Source organism: Eublepharis macularius, chromosome 7, assembly GCF_028583425.1.
Source record: "Eublepharis macularius isolate TG4126 chromosome 7, MPM_Emac_v1.0, whole genome shotgun sequence".
NCBI classification, from domain to species: Eukaryota; Metazoa; Chordata; class Lepidosauria; order Squamata; family Eublepharidae; genus Eublepharis; species Eublepharis macularius.
Genome location: NC_072796.1, coordinates 3890565 through 3907978, shown reverse-complemented (window position 1 = coordinate 3907978; position 17414 = coordinate 3890565). Strand labels below are relative to the sequence as shown.

At 47.0% G+C, this 17414-nt stretch overlaps 1 protein-coding gene across 1 annotated transcript in view; it reads left to right on the top strand.

The window, feature by feature from the left end:
- The window catches only part of LOC129334058 (protocadherin alpha-C2-like), a 280693-nt gene extending 280063 nt beyond the window's left edge, over positions 1 to 630 (top strand). The window contains exon 6 of the mRNA XM_054985993.1: positions 358 to 630. The gene's annotated coding sequence lies outside the window, so the exon portion shown is untranslated. The remainder of the gene's footprint in view (positions 1 to 357) is intronic.
- Positions 631 to 17414: the final 16784 nt, after the last annotated feature.

Sequence of the window (17414 nt, the reverse complement as noted above, 5' to 3'; positions counted from 1 at the left end):
TTGGAGCATATTGGACTACTGCAGAAATATTCTCCCAATCTGTATAAATGGGATCACTTACTTTTCCCAGTTCAGAAAAACGACAATGCAGGTCCACATTTAATAGCAATTCCACCGGCCGAGATGTCTTCAGAAAACCTCCCTGAGTTTTGGTATGTATGCCTGGTCTGTTCTTGTTTGAAACTTCTTCTTAACATCTTTCCACTTACTAGGCCTAGGAAAGACTCCAATAAGTGAGTTAGACAGGTTATGGTGTCAGGTTATCGTTATTTCTTCATGCCAATGTGTATTGCTTAGAACAGAGCAATTGAATAAATTCTGAGAATTATTTACCTGATCTATATTCTTTTTCTTTAGCATTTCTTCAGATTAAAAGAAGCAAGGCCATTAGCAGGACTGGAGAACTCAATCCAACTCCATGCAACCATTGCAGAGCGCCTGCAGCATCGTCCCTATTCAACCAACCTTTCATGCCAGATGTGGTGCTCTGGACCTAGTAGTAGCTGTAGTGTGCATTAATCTCTGGATGTCTCTGTGGAAGAGGAATCACTTAACTGAATTATTAGGACATCTTTGGTGAAATGCACAAATGTAACGATGTTGGCACACTTCTCATTCATAACCATAAAAATTCTTTCAGCACAGATGTAAACTATTAAAAATGTTCTGTCCTCTCTATACTGTCCTGTGGATCTGTCATTTGCCACTTCCACCTTCAAAGATATGACCACTGAAGATGGCCACAGGTAAACTGTCTGCAGCCACTTGCTCTGAATGTCACAAAATGTGGAGCGTGTTGAAATAAGTAAAATAAACAGTGTGAGAGATGCATTTATTTTCCCCACGCATCACACAATAACAGCGTAGAACCTCCTGTCATGCAATACGTGTTGGGCCAGGTTCCAGTGAGAAAATGAGTGATACAAATTCTATTGATACTCCCTTCTCTTCTGTGGACAGAAAGCGTGCATTTACTTTTCATCTACTAATAAATGTCCTGACTCTGAGCAGGACAGTGTTATTCTCTTTGCTATTGAATGTGCATAGGAATAGTGTGAGTTTACCCATCAGCTCTGCCCTCTACTACCATCTGAAGGAGCCGAGATGCAGAGAAATATTGTGTGCACAGGCTTTGTATATGTGATTGCCGAGAGGTTCTTTCAGAAGCCATACTGAATGGATGTGGGGTGGGCGTGGGGCCCTTGGGGGCAATCAGTTGTAAGACTCACAGCATTACCTTTTGGGAAACCATCCAGTTGCACAGAAAGCATTAATCTTCAGAAGGCTGGAGAGTTGCTCATATAGATGGTTTTCTTAATGGACCTCTGGGCCGATCAGCCCCTAAGGTCTGCCACACTGAAGAAGGATATCTGCAAGGCTGGCTTCAGCGATAGGAAGCGTATCCGTTTATCTTCCAAGTGAAGAAGCAAAGTACTATTTGGTAAGTGGGCACTTTCTGTGTGCAGTGGCTGAGTACCTGCAGTAAGGGCCACACACTCAGATATGTGCAATTCTGTGCTCACAAATGCTTTCCTAAAGAGAAGCTCATACAAAACAGACTCAAAATAAATGAAGTGGCTGTCATTGTCAGTTCACTGGTACATTCTGCTAAGTCACGTGCCTTTCTACCCAATCAATGTTAGTGCTGCATTTAGCTAGCTATTGATCAGCAGCATACATCCCCAAGCCATCAACCTCACTCTAGAGCATAAATCTATGCAGCGTTGCTACTTGTTCATATCTGTACAGACTTCTCATATTTGGTCTGTATGTTATGGACAGATGCAGAGAGGTAACCAAATGGTGTTAGCACCAAAACACATTTTGTTGTTGAAATATAGGCAAAAAACAGTTGCAGAGGGTGTCCAGTTTATACTAGGGCTGCTACACTGGTGTTTAACCCACCAGCTGCCCAAGCATTTCCCTTGATACGAGCTCCAGGAGGGATGAAAAGGCAGGTACAATACGGGCGTGGATTTTCTTTTTTTTTCTTTCCTTCTTGTCTAATAGTAGCTCCTGAGAGGGCAGTTTCTATTGGGGAATTTGTGTGTGTGTGTGTGTGTGTGTGTGTGAACTAAGATCCACTCCCTGCAGCAGCTTTCTATTGTTGAGAAATACACTAGGCGATCTTTTTACGGACCCCCAATGCGGTTTGGCCTGCAGTTTGCACAGTTTTTATGGCATCTTGAAAAGAAACCAAGTGAGAACCAGAAGTATTTTACAGCACCTGCAGGTTACAAAAGAGAGGGAGAGGGGAGGGGTACAGAAAGCTCACAGGCATGCATGGTAAGGGCAAGGACTATTCACAAGCACTTCACAAAACCAGGAAGATTGTGTTACTGAATTGTCTGTTATCTTATTTAATTTTATCTTTATATAGAAATGTCACAAACATATTGTGCCTTTTCAAGGACTCGTTTTTTACATTTTCCCCTCTGTATCCATGTACGCATGTATATGTATATCTATACATATATTCATCAATGCACAGAAATAGGCACAAACACAAAGTGGGCTCTGGCCACAATAAACCTACTGGTTGATTCTTCTGGACCTCTTAGCAGCTTTTGATACCATTGATTATAGTATCCTTTGGGACCACCTTTTTGGGCTGGGATTAGTTCTGGTCCTACCTGGAGGGTAGTTTCAGAAGGTGGTGTTGGAGACCACTGCTCAGCCTTTGGCCTGTGGGTTCCACAAGGTTCCGTCCTGACCCTTACCTGAAACCAGGGCTTTTTTTCTGGGAAAAGAGTTAGTGGAACTCAGTGGGTTGCCCTCGGAGAAAATGGTCACATGGCTGGTGGCCCCGCCCCCTGATCTCCAGACAGAGGGGAGTTGAGATTGCCTTCCGCACCGCTGAGCGGCGCGTAGGGCAATCTAAACTCCCCTCTGTCTGGAGATCAGGGGGCGGGGCCACCAGCCATGTGACCATTTTCAAGAGGTTCCAGAACTCTGTTCCACCATGTTCCTGCTGAAAAAAAGCCCTGCCTGAAACTGCGGGGTGAGGTCATCCACAGATCTTTGCTGGGATGTCATCAATATGCAGGTGATGCTCAAATCTGTCTTGTGCTTCTGGCTGATCCCAGTGAGGCCATAGGAACCTTGAACTCGGCGCCTGGAGGCAGCTTTGAAGTGGACGCAAGCTAATAAAGCTGGAGCTTAATCCCAACAAGGCAGAGGTGCTGATGGTGAGTGAAAGGTCTGACCCAAGATTTCAGGTGTCACCCCTTCTGGATGGGGTTGCGCTCCCCTTGGAGGAACAGGGCCATAGTTCGGCGATGCCTTGAATCCAAGCCTATTGCTGGATAAGCAGGTAGCTGGAGGGGCCTTTTACCAGCTTTGACTGGAAAGATCTGGCCACATGCCCTGCATGCCCTCGTTATATCTAGATTAGATCACTGCAATGTACGCTCTATGGGTCTGCCCCTGAAAAGTGTTTGGAAACTTCAATTGGTGCAGAATGCTGCAGCCAGGATGTCGACTGGACTGGGTCCATTCCTGGCTCATCTACACTGGCTTCCAATCTCTTTCTGGGCACAATTCAAGGGGCTGGTGCAGACCTTTAAAGTTATGTATGGTTTGGGACCAATGTGTCCAAAGGACTGTCTATTCCCTTATGAAGCTACCCAACCACTGCAGTTGTCTTCGGAGGCCATGCTTCCGGTGCCCCTGCTCTCCAAGATTAGTTGGGTGGCAAGACCTTCTCAGCAGTGGCAGCAGGATTCTGGGACTCTCCCCCCAGGCAGATTCACCTGTCCCCTTCTGTTGCTTCACCACCGATGGGTGGAGACTTGGCATTTCGCTTGGCATTTCCTCAATGATCCTCCCTCTCCAATGTTTGAATTGTTGTTTTTGTATTCATTTTTAAGCCCTGGATTTAAGTTGTTTTTATGATGTATTTGTGTACTGATTTCAGTGGCTTTTATTATGAGATTTTAATTTGTTTTAATTTGCTAGCTGTCTTGGTGGCCCTATGAGGGCAGAAAGGCTGGGTAAAAGCCTTGTAAAAATAAATAAGTTTAAGATGGAAAATGATTTTTTGATATTATGGTCGGGGTTTGGGGACAATCGTTCCCTCTATCACAGAGCTACCTCCGAAGAGGGCCTTCGCTGCTTTACGGCATACACGATATTACAGCTGTGAGCTATTCCTTCCAAAGAACCCTTCCATGCCTCAACCACAAGCATACACAAGTGTGGTCTGTCCTGGTACACAGGCTATTCCTGAAAAAGCAAGAGAAGAGTAACATGGACATTTGGAGTAATACAAGCTGGTGGATGTTTATGAGGAGAAAGGTTTGGGAATGAATGTCTTTGAGACGATGCTGCACACCTAGCCGCATAGAAGTCCCCTGGCGGGAGATGGAAGGGCCAGGAGTGGGGAAGTGGGGAGTGGCCATTAGTGATGGTGTGATGTCATTTCTGGAAAAACATTCAGGTAAAACCATAGAGTTTCCAGTGATTCATAGAAAGGAGTGACATCACTTCTGGGTGATGGTGAAGGTGACTTCCTCGCTGCTTTCTCCCGCCAACCAGTGGAGTGCTGACAGCCAAGGCTCACTGGGGTAGGAGATCTCCCACCCCCAACAGGCACATACCAACCCTAGCCCCCATAGGGAGCAACTTTGTGTGTTGCTATGCATTTATGAGCTGTGCAGGATTTCAACTTTTATCTATATTTTTGTCCATGCTACTGATTTCTCTGCAACAAGAACTACACCACAATGGAACTTATGGCCCTAAAGCAGTAAGTCAACACAGTGTCAACGAAACGTGGCTTTTAGGGAAGATTTTTATTCCACTGGGCAATCCTTTGACATCAAGTATGTTCTCCTTCCTATTCTGGAAACTGGCAATGAAAGGGAAGCTAAATGAAGAGGCAGCCAGAGAGGAGGAGGAAGTGAAGAGCAAGCAGGTAGATTACAGTTGGGTCAAGTGGCCCACGAATTTACAACTTATTGGATGTAAATTTACCAGTACTGCCCAAATAGAGCCACTGCCTTGTGGTTCTACTTTGATTTCATCCACTGTCTTTCTATGGATCTTTTTAGCCCATGGCTAGAATATGCTAAAAGTTTTGGATAAAGACATAGCTTGGGCGAGAGATTTTTGCTGAAGTGTACGACCCCAGCTGAGCTGGTCGGCGGCGCGGAGGGCAATCTCAACTCCCCTCTGTCTGGAGATCAGGGGGCAGGGCCACCAGCCATGTGACCATTTTCTACAAGGGCAACCCACTGAGTGCCACCACCTCTTTTCCCAGAAAAAAGCCCTGGAGAAAACCATTGAGGAAGGACTTCATTGCTGCTGCAAGTCAGCTATTTCATGAAGCTGTGCCCTTGTTTAACCAAACAGCCGAGTCTCTCATGTCTTCTTCATTCAGGAGTGTGGAAACAGCAGGTGCATCACACATTACGTATAAGCAGGGCTTTTTTCAGGGGGAACGCAGGGGAACGGAGTTCCAGAACCTCTTGAAAATGGTCACATGGCTGGTGGCCCCGCCCTCTGATCTCCAGACAGAGGGGAGTTGAGATTGCCCTCCGCACCACCAAGCAGCACGGAGGACAATCTAAACTCCCCTCTGTCTGGAGATCAGGGGGGGGGCCACCAGCCATGTGACCATTTTCTCCGAGGGCAACCCACTGAGTTCCACCCCCTCTTTTCCCAAAAAAAAAAGCCCTGCGTATATGTCCACTTGCAAACACAGAATGAGTAGCCTTCCAGTTTGAACTAAAATGGGGGTCCCCACCACTTCCACCTGTTTTTAATTTTTTCCCCCCACTGGCACCGAGAAGGGGTGGGAAATGAGCAGCAGAGGCAAGGATGGCCACCCTACAACAATCCTGTGAGGTAGGTTAGGCCAGGAATGTATGACAGGCCCAAGGTGACTCAGCAGACTTTCATAACATAATAAGGACATGAATCTGCCTCTCCTAGATCCTAGTCTGACACTCTGACCCATACACCACACTGGCTCTTTCTTATGGTGCTATTGATGGAACAGAGCCTGAGTCCTTGTTCTTACTGAGGTGGTAAACCTCTGGTTGAGGTTACTTAAGACTGCAGGTAGGGGATTACATGATAACCACCCCGTTTAAAGTAGCCCACCTGATATCAAACAGAGCCCATGCTTTCTCCATTATAGCTCCCTCTTTGTGGAGCGGGGATATGAGGGAAGTTACTAACTTTAGAAGTTTTCAGGAACAGCTACAAGGCCATTTTATTTGCCAGGGCTTTGAATGGAGTATAGATTGCAGACTTTTTTGGGGGGGGGGAGTTATTAGCAGTGTTATTTCGTATGCTTTAAATTGTGATGTTTTAAATTCTGGTTTGTAAGCCATGTAGAAAGGCCGGATATAAATATTTTAACAAATAAATAAAACAAGATGATCCACCATGCAACGCCATTCCCCAAAGAAATCCAGAGCTCAGGCAGAAGGTTTCTAGTGTAGTCTTCTCCTTGACCTTCTACTATCTGTATGGAGGGATTTTTTTTTAAATGAGGGAGCATTTTGACATGAGTATTCACAGGGCCTTTTTTCTAGGAAAAGAGGTGGTGGAACTCGGTTGCCCTAGAAAAAAATGGTCACATGGCTGGTGGCCCCACCCTCTGATCTTCAGACAGAGGGGAGTTGAGATTGCCCTCCTCGCCACGGGCGCGGAGGGCAATCTAAACTCCCCTCTGTCTGGAGATCAGGGGGCGGGGCCACCAGCCATGTGACCGTTTTCAAGAGGTTCCAGAACTCAGTTCCACCACGTTCCAGCTGAAAAAAAGCTGGAGTATTCACATGTGTAGTCTGAAGTTGTACACACTTTACTGTCTCAGTGAGAGCCAGGCTTTTTGTCTTCTCAAATAATGGCTGTTTTCACACTGCTTACCGGCTACGGAACATTGCGCCAAGCTCCCAGAACGACAACGTCTTCATGGCGTGTTTTCGCACGAGAACTGCTGTTCTCACGCAAAATCACGCCAGCTAGATGCTGTCGTTCCAGGAGCTCAACACAATGTTCCATGGCTGGTAAGCAGTGTGAAAACGGCCTGGGTCAATCTTGTTGGAATCATTTATATTTTCTAAGTGGGGTTCCCAGGTCCCTATTCCCTCCCAGCAGGAGGGGGGTGGACCCATTACTTACAGGGAAGCTCCACTTCGAGCGCACACAGTGCGTGCACGCTCCCAGTAGCTGCAACAATGTCACTTCCTGCTTTGGGACCAAAATCATCCTGAAATGATGTGCAGGAGCATTCCTGCAGCCGGAACAATGATATCACTTCCGGAAGTGATGTCATCATGTCCCCTGGGAGTGCATGCGTTGTGTGTGTTCCCGGGGTGCCTGCTGGTGGCAGGTGATCTCTGCGCAGCCTGAAACCTACTGCCAGTTGCCAGCAACCAGCAGGCAAACTTCCGGGAGATTGCCTGCCACCAGTAGGCACTTGGAATCCCTATTTCTAAGAAGCCCTAGTCATTGAAGAAGACATCTTTGGTATGGTAGAGAAACCCTTGAAAGTCTGTACTGTAATCAAGGCTGGTGCCAGTATAGCATGAGGAGGGCCAGAGGATTGCCAGTCCACTAGTGGGGGTGGGGGATCCCCCTCTCCCAGGCTCCTCCCCCCGTCACCACTCACCTGGCTGGTGGGGTAAAAGATGTAGGAACAGGCCTCCTGGGGTGTATTCCCAACGTGACACAACGGCATCACTCTCAGGAGTAACATCATTGCGCAAGCCCCAGGAGTGCTCTCAGGCTTCATGTGAGGCTGATTCGGTCTGTTTGGGCCCCTAAATCACCCTGGCATGAAGCCCGAGAGCATTCTTGGGGCCTGCGTGATGATATCACTTCCCCGGAAGTGTTGTCATCATGCCACGCCAGGCGTATGCACGTGAGAAGAAACTCAAGTAAGCGCTGGGTCCCCCCTCCCACCAGGAGGGTAAGGGAACCTACCATCGACCCCTACCTGTGCACTGCCCCTGCTGCCCACCTGCCCTCAATTCCCTACCTCCGTCTCCTGCACTCCCAACTGCATGTGCTTCCCAGTGCTGCTGTGGAAGGGCACGAGGGTGGTGTACAATAATGGTGCTCCAGGAGGCCACAGGGGTGATACTCTAGGCTTGCTGGGTGCCTGCCAATGGTGGGCAAAGTCCCTGCAGTTTGCCTGTCTACCTGGTGTTTGCAATGCCATCACTGCTGGTGTAACCGGAGGTGACATCATTGTGCGGGGTGTGGGAGTGCTCACAGGTGGGGACCGATACAAAGACAGTGGGGGTACACGGAGGAGAGGGGTGAGTTGGCAGAAAGGGAGGCCCAGTGATGAGTGGAGAGGTGCCCTAGGCAATCTCTGTCCAGTGCCCCCCCCCCAAAGTCTAGAATGTCTGATTATAATGTTTTTCATGTTTTTTATCTGCTGAGAAACTCAGTAATTGCTCTGTATCGAACAGGAGATTTCTCTTTCATATTGGAAGGCATGTCTCCCAGCCATTAACCCTGTAGCCCCCAGTGCTGTCCAGGAACCTACCATATGACTGTGGATGAGGAGCAAGCACACCAGATGAGACACTGTTAATTAGGTTGTCATTATTGAATGTGTCCGGTTTTGATTGCCAGGAAAATGTCTTGAGGTAACGATGCTTCTTAGCTATTTTCACCGGCTGTTTGAAGACTCCAGGAGAAATGCTCGCCGTCTTCAATTGCATTCATGCATTCCAGGTCATTTAGGATGAGCAAGTGACCAGCTACTCACTGGTCAGCCGATTGTGTATGACAGAGAATTCAAAGTTTTCTGAACAGAGCAAGCCAATTTAGTCAGCACATAAGTTTTAGTTCATAAGTTTTAGAAAGACCCTCACCCTGTAAAATGACCTCCCCTGCCTTTGTAATGGAAGTCAGAATGACGTAGGAGCCAGGAAAACAGGTTCAAATACTCACTCTGGCATGAAGTTGACTGCGTGACCTTGGGCCAGTCACACGTTCTTAGACTGACCTACCTGACAGGGCTGTTAGCAGGACAAGGGGAACCGCTGCCTCCCTGAAGCCAGCCACGACTGCCATGTGCAGAACAGGAGGGGGGAGGGGGGCTGCTAAGACAAGGAGGACATGAGGAGCTGCCACAAGCTGGTGGCCTCTGTCAGGGGAAGGACCCCTTTGTCCTTATATGTGAGTTCGCCCAATATAACACGGTTTATGGTAGGGATGTGCAAGCCAAAAATTTTCGGCTATAGCCGAAAGTAGAAAGCCGAAAGAAGATTCTCTATCGTTAAAGCCGAAAGCCGAAACAAGAATCTCTTTCGGCTTTCGGCTTTCGGGATTCTTTCGGCATTATTTCAGCATTCTTTCGGCTTTTTTCTAAGGGAAAATGCCTCCGTCTTCCAGGACGCCTGGAGGAGGCATTTTCCCACCGAATAAGCCCAAAATTGGTGGGGACCTTCCTCTAACCCTTCTCTAACAACCACCCAAGTTTCAGACAGATTGAACTTTGGGGGGCCATGTTATGGCCCCCCAAAGCAGGTCCCCCCATCCTCCCATAAGAAAGCGAAGGAGCAGCATATTGTTAGCATGCTGCTGCTAATCTTTCTTCATTATTTCCTAAGGGGAAAAAATGAAGAGGCAGGCTTCCTTTGCCAGGGGTGGCATTTTGCATGCAAAATGCCCCCTCACCCTCAGGGGCCCTTCTCCCACCCCTCCTCCCACCCCCCACCAAGGCAGAGCCTGCTCCCACTTGGGGGGGCCATTTCATGGCCTCCCCAAGTAGGTGCTCTAATCTCTACCACTGACAGCTGGGGGAGGCTTGTGTTGCCACGGGTGGCATTTTGCATGCAAAATGCCCCCCAACCCTCTGGAGCCCTTCTCCCACCCCTCCTCCCACCCCCCACCAAGGCTCAGCCTGCTCCCACTTGGGGGGGGCATTTCATGGCCTCCCCAAGTAGGTGCTCTGCTCTCATCTCTACCACTGACAGCTGGGAGAGGCTTGTCTTGCCAGGGGTGGCATTTTGCATGCAAAATGCCCCCCAGCCCTCTGGGGCCCTTCTCCCACCCCTCCTCCCACCCCCCACCAAGGCTCAGACTGCTCCCACTTGGGGGGGCCATTTCATGGCCTCCCCAAGTAGGTCCTCTCAGCCTCTAAAGTCCACCCCTTACAGCCCCACACAAACCCAATTCCCCCCCCAGCTGCCACACACAGACCCAAGTCCCCACATTAGCCCCTCACAGACCCAAATCCACCCCCACCTGCCCCACACGCATAACCCCAGGAACAGGCTGGCAAAGGCCAGCCCTCTCCCTTTGTTCCCTATGCTGGGAACTTCTAAACTCTCTTTCCCTGGGCAATTCTGCACAGCCCAGGGGTGCCACAATGGTGGGCACACTTCTGAGTGCCAGCTGGTCCCTGTGAAAGAGCACCTGAACCACAGACACCCTCCCTCAAATTCCCCCACCACCTACAGAGATGGCTGGCCAGCCAGCCCCATTGTTCCCTATGATGGGAACCAACTGCACAACAAAGAATAAAACAAGAACAACACAAAATAAAGTTTTAAAAAAATTATTTTCTCCCTTCCAAAGTACAAGTAGGCAAAGCATTATGACACATTACACCAGCAGTCCCCCACACAGAAAAATTAAAACAAAACTCACTTAACATCAGAGAATCACAAAACACAATTCCTGTCAAAAACACTTTATTTCTTGAACAGCTTTAGGTTACACAGCAGGGGGGAACACCAAAGGGCATGGCAGCACTATCTTACACAAAAATAACACAACTCACTTAACATCAGAGAATCACCCCAAAAAATTGCTGTCAAAAGCACTTTATTTCTGTAACTGCTTTAGGTTACACAGTAGGAAGGCACCACAGAGCAGGAAAGCAGTGTACTACACAAAAATAACACAACTCACTTCACATCAGAGAATCACACAAACACAATTGCTGTCAAAAACGGTGAAGTGGGTTGTATCATTTTTTGTAGTACATTGCTATCATGCCCTGTTGTGCCCTCCTACTGTGTAACCTAAAGCTGTTCAAGAAATAAAGTGTTTTTGCCAGGAATTGTGTTTTTGTGATTCTCTGATGTTAAGTGAGTTGTGTTATTTTTGTGTAAGATAGTGCTGCCATGCCCTTTGGTGTTCCCCCCTGCTGTGTAACCTAAAGCTGTTCAAGAAATAAAGTGTTTTTGCCAGGAATTGTGTTTTTGTGATTCTCTGATGTTAAGTGAGTTGTGTTATTTTTGTGTAAGATAGTGCTGCCATGCCCTTTGGTGTTCCCCCCTGCTGTGTAACCTAAAGCTGTTCAAGAAATAAAGTGTTTTTGACAGGAATCATGCTTTGTGATTCTCTGATGTTAAGTGAGTTGTGTTATTTTTCTGTGTGGGGGACTGCTGGTGTAATGTGTCATAATGCTTTGCCTACTTGTACTTTGGAAGGGAGAAAAAAAAATTTAAAACTTTATTTTGTGTTGTTCTTGTTTTATTCTTTGTTGTGCAGTTGGTTCCCATCATAGGGAACAATGGGGCTGGCTGGCCAGCCATCTCTGTAGGTGGTGGGGGAATTTGAGGGAGGGTGTCTGTGGTTCAGGTGCTCTTTCACAGGGACCAGCTGGTACTCAGAAGTGTGCCCACCATTGTGGCACCCCTGGGCTGTGCAGAATTGCCCAGGGAAAGAGAGTTTAGAAGTTCCCAGCATAGGGAACAAAGGGAGAGGGCTGGCCTTTGCCAGCCTGTTCCTGGGGTTATGGGTGTGGGGCAGGTGGGGGTGGATTTGGGTCTGTGAGGGGCTAATGTGGGGATTTGGGTCTGTGTGTGGCAGCTGGGGGGGAATTGGGTTTGTGTGGGGCTGTAAGGGGTGGACTTTAGGGGCTGAGAGGACCTACTTGGGGAGGCCATGAAATGGCCCCCCCAAGTGGGAGCAGTCTGAGCCTGGGTGGGGGGTGGGGGGAAGGGTGGGAGAAGGGCCCCTGAGGGCTTGGGGGCATTTTGCATGCAAAATGCCACCCCTGGCAACACAAGCCTCCCCCAGCTGTCAGTGGTAGAGATTAGAGCACCTACTTGGGGAGGCCATGAAATGGCCCCCCCAAGTGGGAGCAGGCTGAGCCTTGGTGGGGGGTGGGAGGAGGGGTGGGAGAAGGGCCCCTGAGGGTGAGGGCAAAGGAAGCCTGCCTCTTCATTTTTTCCCCATAGGAAATAATGAAGAAGATTAGCAGCAGCATGCTAACAATATGCTGCTCCTTCGCTTTCTTATGGGAGGATGGGGGGGACCTGCTTTGGGGGGCCATAACATGGCATGTTTTATGCAACAAATGTCAGCTCTTTGGAATTCTGTATTGGCTAATGTTCATTTCCGAAAATATAACAAGTGGAAGGATTTGCATCCTGTCAATTAAATGCTTAAGCGCAGCCTCATACTATTTTTCAAAAAGTCAAGGTGGGGATTGTGCAAATTAAATACAAGAATGATTGTATTAACTTAGCATTTCAGTTTTCACTTTTACACTCTAGTAAACCACATTGGTTTATTGCAGTTCTTATTTCTGTGCAAAATTCACACCACAGGGGACATCACCCAGAATTTTGAATGGTAGGCTACAGCCTGCCCTAGCATATGGTGCCTGTGAGGTTGTTGTTGTTATTTAGCACAATAGTATAGCACAAATCAGAGCCTGTTAAATCATATAAACTCTCTTTCTCTCTCTCTCTCCTAATGCATTTTTCTCAATCTGTTCACAGTAACCTTCTAGTTAGCACAATTTATGTGCAAAAGGAAGTTTGCTTGGTCTCTTGGAGCCACAGACATCAGAGAATGGAACTGGAAGTAAACGACCTTCTCATCTCTCTCCCAGAATGAGTGCCAAGCGGTTGCATGTGTTATTTAATATTGTCAGACCCTATACTGAGCTCTTTCCCTATAATGACTGGCTAGCATAATAAGGTAGGTACTCTACACTGAATACTTGCAGTGACATCATGCCTGTAACGAGAGCTAATGAAGCGGCGGAACGATGCGTTGCAGAAGTCCAAGCTTTAAATATTGCCTCTGCCACGATGGCTGTAGTTGAGCTTTCATAGAACTCCTCCCACCATCTAAATTGTGGGAATAATAATACTGATTATCATACAGGGGCATAGTAAGGATTACAAGAAATCCCTTAACCAGAGGAGTTAGCCGTGTTAGTCTGTAGTAGCAAAATCAAAAAGAGTCCAGTAGCACCTTTAAGACTAACCAATTTTATTGTAGCATAAGCTTTCGAGAATCACAGTTCTCTTCGTCAGATGCAACTTTATTGTAGCATAAGCCTTCGAGAATCACAGTTCTCTTCGTCAGATGCCTGATACAGAAATCCCTTAAGTACCTGGAACATTTAGAAGGGCTACATAAATTATATGGTCCTGACTCGAATGCTGTCAAGGTTGCACTGCCATATCCTAGCAATGCGCACATGGACCGTGCATGAAGTCCTTTCCCTCACATGTCCTGCTTAAAAGAAACATATGTATATATTTCTAAAAATAGAGATTTGTATGATTCAATGTAATAATTATTTACAATTATTTAGCAAACTGATTGATTTGGCAGAAAAAGCTCATGGAATTATTCCCTCCATATTAGTTTAACAGTTCACTCAAGAAGGGTTATACAGACAATGAAGCAAACTCTCATCCATAGATATAAGTAGTAATTTCATGTCACAAATATAATAAAATAAGAACCTATGAGAAGTACATAAGGGTTTAGAGGAAGAAAGGAAATCGAGACAGTTCATTATAGAAACATAGAACATAAAAACAGAGAGCTGGAAGGGATCCCAAGGATCATCTAGTCCAACTCCTGCACAACGCAGGAATTCACAGCCATCTCCCTGCTCACTCACTCCCCCCCCCCCCCCGGTAACCTCTGCTGTGTGGCCAGAGGAATGCAAAAAATCTCGAGGATCCTGGCCTGGAGCAAAATTCTTTCCTGACCCTAAAGTGGTGATTGGCATTAGGAAAGGTAAAGGTAGTCCCCTGACCCATGGGGGGACATCGGATCACGTTTTCTTGGCAGACTTTTTGTCTGTTTTGACTTCCCCAGTCATCTACACTTTACTCCCAGGAAACTGGGTACTCATTTTACCGACCTTGGAAGGATGGAAGGCTGAGTCAACCTTGAGCTGGCTGCCTGAACCCAGCTTCCGCCGGGATTGAACTCGTGAGCAGAGCTTGGGCTGCAGTACTGCATTTTACTACCCTGATCATATAAGAAAGGGCCATCAGAGCCTAGCGCCAGTTCATCCCTTCATGCCCCCACCCCCAGTCTGTGTCCATTCATATAACAGTAAGTCATAAAATCAGCATTGCTGTCAAATGGCCATCTAGCCTCTTCTTAAATACCTCCAAGGAAGGAGAGCCCACCACCTACTGAGGAAGCCTGTTACACATATGCATACACACACCCATATAAAATCCTGAATATCTTTTTTTCCCCCTGCAAGTGTGTAGCAAGGCCAAATTATATTTGTTTAACGAGTAGGGTTAATGCACACACAGCTGCAAAGTTATGGGATTAACTATCAGTTTGGGCTTTGGAAAATGGTTTGGGTGGAAGACAGGGGTCCCTTCTCCCCCCCCCCGCCCCCCCACCAACCAATTCAGTGTCCACAGGCTTGAAAATCATGTTCCCTGTGTCCGGAGTCTGAGGCTCAGCCCCCGGACTTACAAGGAAGAGGGGGTGGGAGACAGTTGGGGGACCACTACCCAGCCACCCCAACTGACACCCTGGGCCAGCATGGACCAACAATAGCAGGGGGGGGAGGCACCCCAGCCACAGGAGGGTGGAGCAGCTCCCAAGCCCCAGAGGGTCAGAAGGAGCAGGTGGAAGCCAGCTAGCCCCACTCTCCAGTGGGAGGCTAAGCACCCTGACAGGGGAAGTAAGGACAGCCAGGAGGGGGCCAGGGCAGAGGGAGAAGGCACAAGAGATAGGAACAGCCAGCCATCAGCCAGCCAGACAGCTACCTTACCGGCAGGACAGCAGAAGCAGCACATGACCACACCCCAACCTGCAAACAGGGAGGAAGGGAATAATAGAGACCAGCTGAGGCTGCTGGAAGCTCAGCACAGAGGAGGCTTGGCAGCCAGTGAAGAGAGTACAGCTTTAGCCACCCAAAGCAGCCAAACTAGCTACCCCAGGTGCAACTGCTTGAGGCAGCCAAGGCCAATGCTAGAGGGCAAATGAGGGGTGTGGCTGGCAGGTGGGGCCAGGAATGAGGGAAAGGATATAAGGGAAGTCCACCCACAGGACATGGTGGGTTGTTGTGTAGGAGTGTGGTGGAGTGGAGGAGAGAGAGAAAGGGGGAGGGACCGGGACCGGGACCGGGACCAACAGCTGGATGGGGACAGCTGTCATGGAAGACAGCTGGGACAATGTCAGGTTGAAGGGACCTGCGAGGGGACTGAGGGTGTGAGGGTGAGGTATACCCCTCCTTCCACAGAGCGGGATCCCGCAGATTCCCTGAAGGTCCTTTAAGGCTGAAGTCAGGCATGCTGGCGCCTCACTGGGCAACGCCCAAGGCAGAACCTGACACCCTGCACTGTTGTGGCTACCAGGTAATTGAATCAGGTTTGGACATCCCAAATTTGACTAATTAAAAAAAACATATTGTGTAGTATGACCCTCAGACTCCCTGCGCAGAGTCTATGAATACATGTTGTTTCCCCAGTTGGCTGTTTTGGGTTAGGGAGGAAGGTTTAAGCACCTTCTCAACACAAACTAGATTGGAGCATGTATGCCTGAGAACTGAGTTCTGAGGACAGAACTTGCCACGCGTGTCTGATTACCAAGCTAAGTTTGAGGAAAACCAAATGTGTACTTAGGCATGAGGGATGTGTACTTAGGCATGGTATAGCCCATTCTCATCAGATCTTGGAAGCTAAGCAGGGTCAGTACTTGGATGGGCAACCACCAAGGAAGACTCTGCAGAGGAAGGCAATGGCAAACTCTCTGTTTCCTTGACAGCTCCTTGCTGGGGTCACCATAAGTTGACTGATCCAGAAGAGTTACCCATGTTACTTGATAGTTGCAAAATAGTAAAGAGTCCAGTAGCACCTTTTATTGTAGCATAAGCTTTTGAGAACCACAGCTCTCTTCATGCATATGATGAAGAGAGCAATGGTTCTCAAAAGCTTATGCTACAATAAAGTTGGTTGGTCTTAAAGGTGCTACCAGACTCTTTACTATTTCATAAGTTGACTGTGATTTGACAACACTTTAAACACACACACAGACACACACACAAACACACACATGTAGGCCTGGAGAGCTGGAGTAGTGTAGTATAGAGTAATGCAGTATAGTATAGTGTAGTGTGGGTTAAGAGAGACACCACCTGAAACATTTCCATATTTTCAGTTAGAGCCCCCTTAGCTGACATTTTTCCCACTGGGAAATCTTCCCTTCCAATTACTTTCCATTTAGGATTCTTTGAAGGAAAAATCTCGCATAAGAAGTAGTCATTCATTACACCCACACATTTATAGAACACGGGTATTTTTTTTCTTACAAAAATAAGAACTGTCACCCAGTTTTGTAGGGCAAGGACATCAAAAGACACAGCCTTAGACGAAGATCAGACCTGATCCATCGCAATAGCTGCTGTTCCTTACAGATTAGTCTTCTGGCAGGGCCTGGCAACTCTCCAGGGTGCTACAATATCCATCCCACCCATGTGGATTTTAAACTACCGTAATGAGTTCAGATGGTTCATTCATCTTTCTGCTACTCTTTGAGAAGAGATGTGATTTTAGCAAGACATTCATGTATCTGTTGCCTCCTTGGTAGCTATATCTTTTTTTTTTGCAAAATTTTTTTATTTTATTAATAGAATTAAAAGCCCAGTAAAAAGGGCAAAGAAATAAAGAAAAGAAAATGCAAAAAAGAAAAGAAAGGCAGAAATTAGAAATAACTGAAAACAATAATACATGTTTCATTTTCCATTTTTCTCTACACCTGTCATATTTTAACAAACATCATACTTTAAATTTTAATCTCTCCAAAATTTCCTTTTCCAATACCTCCCCCTTCTATTTATTTTTCCCCAAATGTGCCAATCAAAACCACAACTCATCAAATCATTTTTCCTTGTTTCACACAGAAAGTAAATAAGAGGTTTCCAATTAGCCATAAAAACAGACCATGTTTTATTTCTGATCAAAGCTGTAAATTTAGCCATCTCCGCTAACTCCATCATTTTCATAATCCAGTCCTCAGTTGAAGGCAATTCTGTATTTTTCTATTTCTACGCATATAAAAGCCTAGCTGCAGTAGTCATATATAAAAGTAAAATACTATGCTGATTTTCTGTTTGTCCATTAATCCCAACAAAAAGGCTTCTGATTTAAACGGTATAGTATAAACATTTTTATATTAAATGGTATAGTATAAACATTTTTTATATTATCATA